Genomic DNA, 13,817 nt, shown 5'->3' with positions numbered 1-13,817 from the left:
ATGTTGAAACACTATCAGATCTTAGATGTAAGGATTTAATTAACGATAAACGGATCTAGTTCATTATTGCTCTTATACTTTATATGTATATATTATTAGTTGTATTAGGTGTATATAGTATATATTAGATGGAATAGATTAAGAGAATGAAGTTTGGATCGAGAGGAAACTTGGGCAGAGGTTCAATACGTTAAATCTCAAACTTAAATTAAGTAGAGGATAAACCTCTATATATAGGAAGATGGGTCTAGTTCGTTACACATTCCGTAATGAACTAGCCACCCACTTCGTTACAATACATTAAATAAAAAATTATAACGAAACACCCCCTGATTCATTAAACATCCTTAACGAATCAGGAGGAACTTAACTTATGGTCTAGTTCGTTAAACATCCTTAACAAACTAGACTCATCCTCTAACGAACTAGCTTAATTAATAATATATTTTTCATTAAATTAAACGATAAATACCAAAACGATAATTACAAAGACTCGAGACGCAAAACCGTGAACTAACAGACACCCCCTCGTCTTGAGCTCTTTGTCTTTAATTTACTTGAAGCGTCTTGTCTGCCGATCTCTGCAGCTGTGAATACCATGTTCATGACACACACGAATACCGCGTTGAAATTTTATTGCTCGGTCATAGTCTTCACGACGCTCAATCAATATTTTATTCTTGAATAGCACATCATTGTCGGTCTCTGTCAAAATCATGAGCCACATCGGATCAATGATCTTTATCAGCTCTGTCTTTAAGCCTTTACCCAACACAATAACGGCTTCGCCAGTTCGGTGGTCGTAATACTAGAGGTTGAAAGATAAATACATATGTTGGTTCAGCGTCTTCACCGGTACACGCTTCGTAGTTCTTGGCGGCTTTACCTTAAGTACCAACTTCCTCCAACCTGTCCTTGGATCAATCTCATCAATACGTTTGCGAGTTGGAACCTGCGCCTTAAAAAATTTGAACCCATGGTTAACCTCAAACAACAAATGTTGGTGAAACCAATTTGCTTGGTGATTCCTGCCATGGTTAATAAACGGCCAACACGCGAGGGTTCGAACGTCCCAACGCGGTAATGATAGAACATCAGTAATCTTCTCATAATATTGAATACCGTTCTCCCATTTGATAATACAAACCTTTTAATCGGAATCATAAAGCCATGAGGTAATCTCATCTCGCACTTTAGATACAGCCTTAAAGGATGTCATCTGATTAGCTTAAGCACGAGCGACAGCTTCAACTTTCTGCTCTTGATCCACATATCGGAATGCATCAATAATCTTACGAGCTTTCTTGTCCTGATAAGCAAACCATCTCTGAATGTCAGCAACAGACGGATCGGGCTTTCAATCGAAGCTTGTATCAACAACATTCTTGCCCTTTGATACCTTATCCAGATGGACTTCGGCTGCTTTAATGTTTTCTTCTGTAAATACCGGATAAGCCTGATCAACGTTAGAGTGTTGAAATAAGTCAGGATACTCCTCAGCCGTTACCTCCTCAATCTCCACCTCCTCGTCCTCATAAATAAACTCAGTATTCATCTGAACATTCTGATCATCAAAGACCTCTTCATCATTCACGACCTCCACATCATCCTCAGCCTCTAACACAGTTAACTCATCATCATTTAGACCAAGCAAAATCTAAATATGCTCTCGTGTTAGGGACCTCTCAACAAACTGTCCCACTTTAATCTCCTCCGCATTAACAATACTTCTAACCATCCCCGTACCATCAACAAAGATAACGGTATTAGCTTTGATAATCTCAATGGGTGTAGCAGTGTATGATCATGATGAACAATTATCTGCTTTTCCGAATCACCAACTGCACTTGTACCAGCACCAGAAGACTAGCCGTGAGTTTGTTTAGGCTCACTTCCTCTAGTACCCGAAGCATCTGGATCTTCATAATCATTTTTAAGCTTCTTCAGTTCATCGTCCTTGCATGTTTGCTGCAAGATAAGATCCTCTTGTTCTTTAATTTTCACCCCCTGAGACTCAACAATCTCACGGAGGACTTTTGTCTCCTTTTGGCATAAGGATACATAACTCACCAGCTTCTTTTGGTTCTCCAACATACGTACTTGAGTCATACGGTCAGCAGACATTTGATTTTCATACAAATGAAGTAAACTCAAAACCATATTCATTTGTTGATCATGAGACATTGCAAGAAACGAAGAAGGGATGGGTTGGACAGGACCTTGAGTTCGGTAAGCCTCATAAAAGAAAAGTACATTGGTGGTGGAGGCATTAGCATCGGTGTAGGAGAGACCACCGAAGTAGCAGTCGTAGGTCTTGGTAAAGTAGATAGAACAGATTGAGGAATCATACCAAGCCTCGGATCTGATGTGAGAGTAGTTGTCAATGTAATTTCCTGGGTGCTAGTAGTAAGCGACACCGCCGGGCGTTGAATAGTGGACGACCTTGGAGGTTGAACTCCAAATGAAATGCCAGCACCAGCCGACACACGTCGTTTGGACGACCCCTCACTAACCAACTCTATCCCTTTCCGTTTACGTTGAGCAGCTATAGTAGTAGCTAAAGCAGCCTCAACTGAAGCTTGTTATTTAGCTAGAGCGTCACCATCACCACCATTACCACCACCACCACCATCAACATCATTATCATCAACCTCGTTCCCACCTGCTCCTTCCTCACGCTCAGAATCTGAGTCATCGTGGATCCAGTGATCATTGGGAGGACATACATAACCTGGATTCACCCGATGACCAATCAATCTTTTGAATCGTAGAGGAGGATCTTGATGGTACCGCTTCATCCTCCTCATAGTATCCGCTTTCATGTGATCCAATGTAAATTTATCTTCAACTCGAGTTGGATCAATCACCAGATCATGTATAGCATCCTGAACAAACAACTGGATGAAGCAAGGATACATTAAGAACTTTGTGCGTCGTTTCATTGTAAGACAATTCTCTTTGAGATAATCGAAGATCATCTCAGAGAAGTTGAAAGGCTTATTCAACACTAAAGCAATGAATGCCGATTGGAGCATGATACGGCATTCGTCAAACCCTCCCTTCCGTACATCAAGGCAGTGTATAAGAACGTGTAGTAAATACTTGTATGCAGGGCACACGTATGCCTTGTTATACATGGACTCGTCAACGTTACCAGAATAAAATACTCGTCCAAACAACCCTTTGATCAGCTCTTTGTGCTACTCGCTCGGATCATCAACATTGTCATCGAACCTCAGCACCCTTCGAACAGTCTCAATGGATACTACAACCGGTCTCGCATTAACCTCAGTAGCAATGTGGTTCTCTGTTTCCACATAGCAAGCAATATTCCAGAACTGGCGAACGATGCTGAAACGAATATATGGATTCGCAGTGACAGCATAATAAATGCGTGAGCGTCGTATGAATGCTAACATCTCCCCAAATACATCCTCGTCAGCAAAATTCGTACCGAAAAAGACACAAGCGTTTTGTCTTTTGATATACGGCAGTAAGGGAATATCTTGTGCTTGTTGTTGTTGAGGTGCATCAATGGGAGGATCTTGATCCATGTTATCAGCCATTGCACTATATAAACAAACCCAAGAATCAGTGATAATGAATAATAATAATAACAATCATATCATATAATTAAAATTATAAATTTTAACTAGTATATTAACTTTTAATTTAAAATAATATATTAAAGATTAAAATAATTAGTCATGTCATTCGTTAAAAAATTCTAATGCGTTATAACGAATTGGTGATTCGTTATGACGAACTGCTGCTTCGCTATCAAGTAAATAATTAACGAATTAGGTTTAACGAATCACTAATAAAAGTTAACGAATTATGGTCTAATTCGTTATAAATAACGAATAAACATTTGATTCGTTATAATGTATGAGTCGTTATCCTGATTCGTGTGGTTTATATAACGAATTGGACACGAATGAGTTCCAGTTCGTTAAACAATAACAAATGGCCAATTAAGCTTAATGTTTGACTAAACTGGTCAAGGTCAAAATTACCAAGAACATGAAAAGTCAAATTTGCAATCGGAAATCAATACACCCACAATCAACAACATAAGACCAAATCATTGATCACAAGGATCTCGGAATCATATTGCGATTACAATGGTATCGATTTATTGTCACAAAACGTGGTATAAAGTGGTTAAATTAAGGTTTATTGAACACTCAAAAACCCGATAACAAAATCAACCAATTAACCAATCAAACAGTTATCGAATGTGACGAAAATCATCACGTTATGATCATGTTTACCTTGTGAATAAGAATATATAATCAAAACATGAAATAACGATGATCAAGGAATCTGAAAAATTTTGTCAGAGTAACAGTAGGTATAGGGAAGAAGAAAGTGAATAGTGAAACGAAACGCCTTCACGACTCCCTATATAGTCTGACACGGCACATTTTTCAATGTAACGAATCATCTGATTCGTTTGAATTTTGAAATAACGAATCAGATGATTCGTTATCTTAAATTGAACACGTGGCATAATGAATTACAAGTAATTCGTGAAAATCTTAACGAATTAGAAGCCATTCGTTAAAGAGTGGCGGAAGGGAATTAAAAAGTAACGAATTGGAGCTCAATTCGTTATTAATGGCTTTAATTCGTTAAAATTTAACGAATCACATTTATCGAATTACTTTAACGAATTACTTTATGTAATTTTAAATTAAATAAATAAATTTAAATAAATCAATTAAATTAAATATTAATTAAATAATGATACCAAATGAATTAACTTAATTAAACCAACGAGAACCCATATCTCGATGAACGAATACCTTAATGTGTTTTACGTTTTGGAACACTTAACTTAAAATAAGAATTAAATAATATGTAAAAGAAAAACTAAAATATTTTTGGTATTTTAAATTTTGGACGTAAAATATTTACAAAAGAAATATTCGAAAATAAAAACATATAATAGAAAATGTTTTTGTCTTTTTGTATGGTTTTTCAAAAACAGTGCATATTTTTGGATTTTTGGTGAGTTTGAGCAGAGAATCATATTAACCAAATTGCCCTTCCATCACAGTTTTATATTTCAGCGATATTATGACTGGTGTTAAGTCGGTCATTGATATTGTTGTCCACTTAAATCTTATAACAAACTTTCAAGCGTTTTTGTGATATGATTAATGGTTCAATTTAGAGCACAGAATATCAGAAACTATCAGCCTCTAATCTCAGTTCAGGCTTAATTTGGTTTTTGCCATATCACCCCAACTTGACTTAAACCATTATATTGTTGATCAAAATTTGAATTTTATAGAAATTTATGAGCAATGCATTAAGTTTCCTTTACTATGAGTGAGTATGCTCGAGTCCATCTGTCGGCTTACATACACTGTATCTCCTGGGGTCCGTTTCTTACTGGTATTGAAACGCGCGCAAGGGAGGAACAAATGTATGACTAACATCGGATTTTGATCAAGTCAGTAATTTAAATTGTACGAGGTACAACAGTGATCAAGTTTAATGACTTTGGGTTTGCCCTAAAAGCGGAAGAAATATTCATGCATATGAATACCCAGATGATTAAGCCGCATAAAGATTCACAGTGTCCAGAACCTCAATGCTTGTTATTTGATTTATTTTATTTTTGGATGATCAAACAAATATAAGGCTTGAGTATGACAGGTTATTATATTTCTGTCATCCTCACCGAGATTTTTGCTAGAGACTAACACCTCTTTCAATTTGGCATTTCTTTATGTTTATATCATATACTTTACTCTAATAGCTTGTTTAAGACCTACCAATGCACCAATGCAATTAAACACTCAGTCTTTTAAGCTTATTTCTTGCTGGATATGGGGTCAAAACAGTCAATGTACTATCATTTTCTCTTTTTTCTTCAAAACTCAAAATTTTGAGGAGCCTAAAACAAAATGAATTTAATTGCCCCCGTTACATTAAGTCTATAAATTAATGGCTATTCTATCAATTCAACAAGTGAATAGTAGGACCAAGACATGCAAGCATGCTCCACAAACTTAAATAATCGATATAATTTTCAGCGAGAAAATAAAGTAAAACGCATAACAAACGCCCCAACTACTTTCCATTGTCAGGTAAGTAGTTATCCCGAAAATTTATGAGTAAATATCAGGACCAAACATGTACAAGTACATGTCCTTCAAATATGAGTAATTGACATACTTTTCAGCGAACGTATGCAAAAATCTTTTTGGTTTTTATCTTTACGTACAAAAAACACAATCCTTTTGTCTTTTCAATTTTCTTATAAACAAATAAAACTTCACAATCTATTTGGATTTTCGGATTTTTCTATACAAATGGAAAACACAATATTTATGGTTTTTCAAGATTTTAACCTATTTTTGGATTTTCAAAATATTTTAAAGAAAGACATAAAATACAAGAAAAACACAATATTTTTGATTGCTTCAAATTTTTCTATGTTTTTTGGGTTTTAAATTTTTCAATGTTTTTGGATTTTATCTATACAAACAAAAAGCACAATATTTTTGGATTTTCTATTTCTCACCCCCTAAAAACCAACACCAAAATAAAATTTAAAAGGAAAAATTAAACCGAAAATAAAGATAGTTATCCTTGTTTCAGGATATCAGCAAAGGTCTTCAATCCATTTAAACCAAAAAAAAATTGAAATCGTGTTTTGTTAAAGGCTTTGGTAAATAGATCGGCTTTTTGAAAATCGGTATGTACTTTCTCAAGGTCTATTAATTTCTTAATTTCTTTTCAAAACAATCCCGTATGAAATGATATCGAATTTTGATATGTGTCGTTTTAGAACGTTGTACGAGATTTTTGGTGATTCTAATGGAAGCAGAGTTATTAATTAAAATTAGAGTCGTAAGAAACTTCAAACCTTAGTCGCGCAGATGTTGTTGGATCCACAAAACCTGGTAACAACAACTCGAAGCTGCAACATATTCTGCTTCAGTGGTTGAACTGGAGACCGTCGTCTGCTTCTTACACTGCCAGGAAGCAAGCCGGCTTCCTAAGAATTGAGACCCTGCCGTAGTCGATTTGAAGTTAATCTTGCACCCTCCGTAGTCTGAGTCAGAAAAGGCGGTAAGTTCAAAGTTATCGTCCTTGGGGTACCATAACCCGATGTCTAAATTTCCCCTCAGATATTGAAGAATACGCTTGACCACTGACAGGTGAGTCACTCGGGGACTAGCTTGATACCGAGCACCAAGAAAAACTGTAAACATAATGTCAGGGCGAGAAGCCGTAAGATACCTTAAAGATCCGATCATAGCATGATAGAGGGTAGGATCGACGGTGTCCTCCAATTCATCCGGTGATAAATTGTGACCCACAGGGAGAGGAGTTGAAGGGATTTTTTTGGCAGATATCTTGAATCGGCTGAAGACATCGTTCACATACTTAGTCTGGTGAATAAAGATTCCTTTTGCAGACTGGTGAACTTGCAACCCTAGAAAAAAGTTCATCTTTCCCATCAAGCTCATCTTGAACTTTGTTTGCATTGACTTCTCGAAATCCTTACATAACATGTCGTTTGTAGACCCAAAGATAATGTCGTCGACATAAATCTGAACGAGAAGAACAACATCGTACAGGGACATCCAAATGGTTCCAAGTACTTTAAGTTGGGCTTTCGGTTGTTCAAAAGCTCATAACTTGTCTTCTTGAGTCTCTTAACAGTTAGATCTGTTTTTCCTTTCGGCCACACCGTTCTGTTGTGGTACATAAGATGCACTATGTTCTTGGTGAATTCCTTTTTGAATGCAAAAGAAATTCAATACAGTGTTCTTAAATTCAGTACCATTATCACTTCAAATTCTCCTCACTTTTTGCTTGTATAGTGATTCGATCTTAGTGATTAAGTTTTGTACAAGAACAGGTGTTTGATCTTTTGAACTCATAAATATGACCCATGAATATCTTGAATAATCATCGGTAACCACAAGACAATACCATTTTATTAATAAAAATCTCCCTTTTAAATAAATATTGTAAGTAATAGATAATAGATAATAAATAACACTATTTATATAAACCATAACCTTTTATAAAATACTTGACTTATACTATTTTTATGATATGTTATATAGTGAGTTTATATTATATATTTTAAATTAAGACGTTATTAAAATCTTTATTATAAAAATCTATATCAATTTAATAACGTAATATAAATACATATATATATATATATATATATATATATATATATATATATATATATATATGGTTTTTAACCAATGTTTGGAAAAACTAGTTAAGATGTCGGTTTTTGTAATAACACTCATTATTTATGATTTTATAACATTTATAGTATTAGTTAGTAATTTGATATGATTAATTAATAACTAACAAAACTGTTTCCAAAAAAATAAAGGGGGGGGGGGTTGAACCCCCCCCCCCCCCAGTGGTCCAAGCTTTAAACACAACCACCCTAGCCATCTGGGCTAGGGTGTTAACTGGTTATAAAATGAATGTTGGGCTACACTTAATCTTGGTGGCTTGGTTTTGGGCTATATTGTAACACTGAAATCTCTTGATTTCAGTGGGCTTATTGTAAGGGCTTGGTCATAGGGTTGTTGGTGTGTGTAAGTCTTAGGAGAGGATCTTTCAATGTAATATCACGTACACTTGTTGTTAGGTGGAATCTAACAACGAATTGATTCAATATAAAGCAAACAAACACAATAAGAACACAATAATAATGCTTCAAAACACACGTTTATAACGTCGGGTGCTTAAGCCCTTTGTAAATGATACAAAATGATTATGATTCTCTCATATCTCTCTCTCTCTCTCTCATGAACGTCCAACCCAAAACAGTTAACATTACATCATATATATATACACCTGCTAACCCTAAGCCCAAACACTCTAAGCCCACCGAAATCACGGAATTCGGTTTACAAAGTATAACCCAAAACTAAGCCTAATAACATAAGCGTAAACTATAAAGTATGGCCCAACATTTTCCCCTTGGTTTACCGCTTGATCATCACTTGTGCTTAAGTATGTTAGCATCAGCTTCCTTGTATGCCCCCGCCCATACACCTGTGCGTATAATAGATCCCACCATTCTAGTATATTCCTTAGAAGCTGGCTCGTAAAGTGGTTCAGCAGTAATTTGAAAACCACTAATGGTCTTTATATCTCTTTCGCCAAACTTCAAAAAATCCCTTGGATCAACAAGACGATACCGTCATTGTATGAGCCTTATAATGACAGTAGTTGTTTCACCATCATATGTCCCAAACTTCATCCCATCAAGAGTACCCTCTGGAAACCTCTTGGTGTTCGGAATAGACGTCTCTTTATCAGTTGGAGGCCACATCACATTCATCAAAGTCTTGTTAGTGCGAGGATCACGAACTCCCTTTGCTTTCTTTTGAAATGACTCGACAGTAGTCCTATTGGGGAATCCTCGTTCGACCTGATTACTCAAAATAATTCCAGAAGTTAATGGCCTTTGGATCATTGTTCGGGTTATGGAAATGAGCATTTATCAGATCTGTCAAGCCAACCTTTGTCCATGAACCAAAGCTCTTCATCTTCTTATTATATTCGGTGTTTCCTGACTTTCTCTTGACCCACCACATTTGTTTATCCACATCATAACACCACGAGACAACCCCCGAGCGATCACCATACTTATCCTCAAAGCTTTTATTGAGTTCAACAACGAATTTCTCTGGATGATCAGAAGATATGACATGTTGATTGGAGTTATTTCTTATCAGCATCTTTCTCTTTATCCTCTCAACTTGTTCAGCTGTCTATGGAGGAGCGGCCAAGTATTGTTCCAGTGGCACAGAGGCATCAATATTAGAAGCAGGACGCATGCTAGAACCACTACCTTGATTATCACCAGTAGTCTTTTCACCACTGTTATCACCACTTTTGAATTCATATCCAAACTTTTGAATCAGCTTTTGTTGGAGGTCCTAGAAGAATGCAGTATGGCCGCCCATGTTTGCCTGAAGCTCCATGATCTTTGAATCTTTATCAGTGTTACTCGCTTCAAGTTCTTGGATCCGTACATCCTTCACCACCGAGTCTTGTTCAAGCTCAAAAACTCGGTGTTGTAAGGATTGTACATCAACTGGTTCGGCTTCTAAAACAATCCCATTGCCTTTGTCTTGTAAGAATTTGTCTTGCATAGCCAGGATATGAGCGATCTTGTAAGCTGCACATGAACATTTTTGACCAATTGGGTCATACGATCCCGATAGTTCATTGGTGGATTGAATATGCGCTTCAAACTCAAACTCTTTTGTGATGTCATCAAAGATCTGTTCTTGAGTTTGTTGGGCAACAGTAGACGGACCTTGATCAACTTGGGCTTCAATTGTAGCATACTCAGAAACTATTGGTTGGTTGGTTGGCGTAACACCAGTATCCAGCCACCTGGTCTCAGATATTTATTTCGTCCTTTACGAGGAATGAGATCGGTGGATGGCTCTTCTTCAGCATCTTCTTCATTTTGTGTCACAGTGACTGACTGAAGAGGCTTCAATACAGTTGACTGGAGCTTCTCTTTAAAAACTTCAAATTCTTTCACTTGCTCAGCTATAGGTACTGATTGTTGTACCTGGTGTTCAGTATCCAAATGTTGTGGTGGAGAATTATTAAGCTCATCATCATTAGAAATTGTCTCACAGGCAGTTGTGAACCTTTGAGCAGGAATCACATGTTCATCAGCAATAGAGGCACTAGCAACATCAACAACAGCCTCTGTCTCAGCAAATCTTCTAAACTTAACCAGATGATGACGTCCCTTATAGACCATTTTAGCCCCCTTTCTTAATTGCTTCATCAACCCAAACGTATTGGGACCCATAGTCTTCAAGTCGAGCGTCTCTATAGATTTAATTAGATCATGATAATGAGAGTAAAATATCATCTGTAAAAACCTTGGGTACATTAAGAACATATCCTTCTTCTTGTCATTGAGATTGCTTATTATTTCATCGAACACGAACTTGGAATAATTGTAGTTCCAATCCATTATCCAAGCAACCACAACCGACATCTGGGTGTGGCATATCTCATTAGAACCTCCTTTCCATCCTAAGACACACGTAAAGAATGTGTGAATCAATAACCTCTAGTATGGATGGAACAACTTCTTGATGGCTGGAGGGTAGGTTCCCTCGTATCGCACTTTTTGCAGTCTGAGCAACAACTTCGGTAGAGTACTCTGTAGGGTAATTAGAGGAGGATCAAAGAGGCATCCAACAATATTATGAGTATCAACAAACTTCAAGGATGCTTGATCAGCCAAGACTGCAACAAACGAGTCAAGTTAATAATATACTCACTTAAATATATAATCAGTTATTATATGGAATATATATATATATATCTTGTAGAATAGACAACATGATCATTGTAATAGGGACTAAAGGCATAAATATGGACAATATGAACCATCATTTGTAATCCATGTTATGTTAATAATAATCTGATTAACAAACATTTTCGGTCCACTAAAAGAGTTTTTTGTCCAGTATAGGAGATTTCGGTCTAAATTGGGAGTTTTCGGTCAAAGATAAGCGTTTTCAGTAAATATCATGAGTTTTCGGTCAATACTTGACGTCTTTGGTCCAGGACTGTTCATAAGTGACCCTGAACCACCGAGAACAGGAGTTCTCGGGTAACCAAATGGGCTTTGGGTCAAAGCTTGACCAAGAACCCTTAAGATCTCTGTTTATCAGAGGGTTTTTTGGTTGACCAAAAGGTATTCAGTCAAACAAAACCGAAAACCCTTGGGTTCCAATTAAAGATCCACACCGTTTTACCTGTTAAGCCAAATTTCGTTGATGACTAAACTTGCAATCTCAGGAGAAACTTATAACCAACTCAAACGCACAATAATCATTCATCACACACATGTTTCCGAATCATATCTTCATCATCCAATCAATTATTAAGCCTAAATCTCTAAATTGCTTTGCAATAGTGGTCCGAAAACATATTACGGCTAAAGCTTATTTACCTTTTTAAGATATTTAGAGATCGAAGTAACTTGAGGAACACATATTTGAGTTTTCGGGTTTGGATGATAAAAGGATTAGGGGTGTTTGCAGTTTTTGAGGGTGATAACCAATAACGAACACAAAACTGCATTTTAAACTTCAAAAATAATTGAACTGGGCTGAGAACCTTGATGGGCTGAGAACACAATTCTTAGAAACAGATTAGGCCAATATGACTGGGTCGAGAATACAGTTAACATAAACAGATTTCATGGGCTGAAAACCAAAACCTAATCCATGTATAAAATGATTTCTTAAGCATTTGTTTAGACAAAAGTAAACATGAGAAAAAAATAAAACGAATAAGAATAAAAAATGACAAAAGAAACTAAAACAAAACAAAGTAATTTAACCACCCGACCTTCTGTAATTCTAATATATTTTGGGATCCAATTTCAGTTTCGATAAACTAGCAAACTTTTATGAAAAGATCCAAACATGGAATCATATTGATTAAGACGCTTTCGTAATGATTCATTTTCAGCATTATAATGACATAGAGAAACATGTTGATAGCAGATATTAAGATACTAAGCATTATTTTCATTGCGTCAGTGATACTAATTAGGTTCAATTAGGCATAAAGCTTAGATTGACATCACTTATGGACCCATGATGCCTCTTTCTCTTTTCAAAGCGTATTTGGCTTTCCCCAGATCACTCAAATTTGACTCCAACCTCCTAGTGCTTGATCAAAAGATTTTCTCTATACAAACAAAAATTTTAAGCTTTAAGGTTGAACATCGGACTTACTAGCCATCCGGACTTACAGGCCCTACATTCAGGGTGTTTATGAATTATTTGAATGCCCCACCCTTGTAGTTCTAGTTTGACGCTTTAAGATTTTGAAAGACGAATTTTTATGACACAATATTATATATATATATATATATATATATATATATATATATTAAATATAAAAACAATAACTTAGAGACATAATATTTTTGGTGATCAAGACACTAACGGGGTCGTGTATGACTGGGTAATTGCTTTTATGCCTATCATTCGGAGAGATGTATCTAGATACATGCACATGTCTTCAAAATGACTCTCCATAGTAATTTAGCAGATTTAGTTTGTACCACTTCCACTTTCACACGTCATGTAAAACTACCATACAAATAAATGATTGTTCAAAAGCCTTTTTAGCATAGTAACTTCAAACGTTAGGCACACAAAATCAATTTATCTATCATTTTCCAAATGTTGGATCAAAATTTTATTTGAAACTTTTGAGCTTCTTTAAAGCTCTTAACTGAATAATCATATCACTTCCTAGATAGTTATTTAGAAGGCTTTTTTTTTTTTAAATTCAGTCGCCTAGTCACTTTCAGTCTTCGGGTTAATGGCTATCCCGTATATCTACAAGTAGACAACATTACCAAACATATAAAAAATACATGTCCCTCGAACTTAAGTAACCGACACATTTTAAACGAAATAACCAAACAAAACACACAACAGTCGCCCCAATCACTTTCAGTCTTCAGGTAAATGGTTATCCCGTGTATCTACAAGTAGATAACAGGACCAAACATATACAAGTATATGTCCCTCATACTTAAGTAACCGACAACTTTTAAGCGAAAGAGCGCAAACATATTTTTCTTTTAAATTTTATAAGAACACACGCAAATATCTGTATTTTTAAATTTTCTCCTCCTAAATTTGTGCAAAAATTTGAACATAAAGAAAAAAAACTTTTAGGTACAAATTTAACCTAAAAAATACTCAATCGTCGAAACGAAGCATTTTAAGAAATCCTACAAGCAC

Source organism: Bidens hawaiensis, unplaced genomic scaffold, assembly GCF_021521415.1.
Source record: "Bidens hawaiensis isolate Kalapana, Puna unplaced genomic scaffold, B.hawaiensis_p1.1 tig00002759_1, whole genome shotgun sequence".
Classification (NCBI taxonomy): Eukaryota; Viridiplantae; Streptophyta; class Magnoliopsida; order Asterales; family Asteraceae; genus Bidens; species Bidens hawaiensis.
Note: the sequence above shows the minus strand (reverse complement) of the source record.